Source organism: Frankliniella occidentalis, unplaced genomic scaffold (assembly GCF_000697945.3).
Source record: "Frankliniella occidentalis isolate FOCC.00 unplaced genomic scaffold, Focc_3.1 Scaffold365, whole genome shotgun sequence".
In the NCBI taxonomy this organism is placed as follows: Eukaryota; Metazoa; Arthropoda; class Insecta; order Thysanoptera; family Thripidae; genus Frankliniella; species Frankliniella occidentalis.
In genome coordinates, this window is record NW_026267488.1 from 43,245 (window position 1) to 44,556 (window position 1,312).

The following is a 1,312-nucleotide window of genomic DNA, read 5'->3' on the forward strand; positions in this document are numbered from 1 at the left end:
ACTTTGGACACTTTTGAACCCATTCTGACCACCATTAACCCTATCCGCCATTTAAGAGTTTTTCCCGCAAAAAGGGGGTTGCCGAACCACTGTGGGGGGGGGGGCGAGCGAACGGCCGGCCGGCCGGTGGCCTGCGCTGTGCAAGCATTATTGGGTTCCTGAGGACGTACATAGACGAGGGCGCGCAGGCCCAACGACGAACGCCCTTGGCCTAGGTCGGGAACTTTAAAGTTCTTTTTATCGGTAGATAATGTACCAGGTGGCTGACTAACTCCGCTCACGTTTGTACTTTGTAACCCGCCCGCATGGGCACAGCTCTAATTAGAGCGACCAGGCTTCACTCCGCCGCTGTTATTTCACCTGCTTGTTGTTTCCCACTACCCCCCTCACCCTTTTTCAGTCGATTTAGAAGGCGTTTCCGGTTGTTTTCAGGGAGTTCTCCGATCGCCCTATCGCCCTCCAGGCAGAACCACGACCCTCCTCTTCTGCAACGACGGAGGAGAATGTTGCTGTAGGAGACGCTTACCTTCTTGTCACAATCATAGGTAAAAGCTGCTCTACTTGGATATTCTTATTTTGACAGTGCATTTAAAATTTCCTATCAAAAATATATTTAATGTTTGTTACAGAATGAAGGATAAGAATTGTGGATTGGAGCCAAATAAAGTTCTGTCTTCACTGACTGATTGAGGTATATTTTTTTCTTTCAAGTGTTGTAATTTTTGGATGAGTAATACAAGTGGATAATATTAATTCTTTCCCTGATCATCCCAAGATTTCAGATCTGGTCACCGATTTTAGTTTTTGTCTCGATAATAGATGGTAGTATATGAACCCACACCAAATCTGGGCTCTGTAGGTCAAATGGCTTTGGAGTGAAGTGAAAATTAATTACTTGTAAAGGTAAAACTAGTTGGGCAAAACAGAAACCCCTAAAAAATAACCACAGTGAACATATCACATCAAGAACTCCTCATAATTGTATGATTTCTTCCTCTAAGGTAGACCTTACGGTGGTTTTGGAAATTTTGTGGTTACTCATCTTTGAGTGGTTCAAGGCAATCTGGAAAACCATACCTCCCAAACCTTTTGAGGGTCCGGTTTGATGAGGATTCTTATTTCATTAGTACCTTTCATTTTTGAGACAAACCAAAATCTGTGACCAGATCTGATATGTTGGGATGATCAGTGAAAGGGATTAATCATATTCAGTAACTTAGTGCTGCATATTGTTAAGCTGTACATAACTCAATTACTTTTAGTCAATCAGGAAGCTTGCAAATGTATTTGACATCAAGTACGCACTTCACAA

General features: G+C 42.8%; 1 long non-coding RNA gene across 2 annotated transcripts in view; it reads left to right on the top strand.

The window, feature by feature from the left end:
• The first annotated feature begins 350 nt into the window (after positions 1-350).
• Positions 351-1,312, top strand: part of LOC113204047 (uncharacterized) — a 7,064-nt gene continuing 6,102 nt past the window's right edge. Inside the window, exons 1-2 of one of the 2 annotated variants that reach the window (XR_003303277.2) lie at positions 351-545; positions 630-691. This is a non-coding gene — a long non-coding RNA (uncharacterized LOC113204047). The remainder of the gene's footprint in view (positions 546-629; positions 692-1,312) is intronic. The other variant, XR_003303276.2, reaches the window with a different exon arrangement.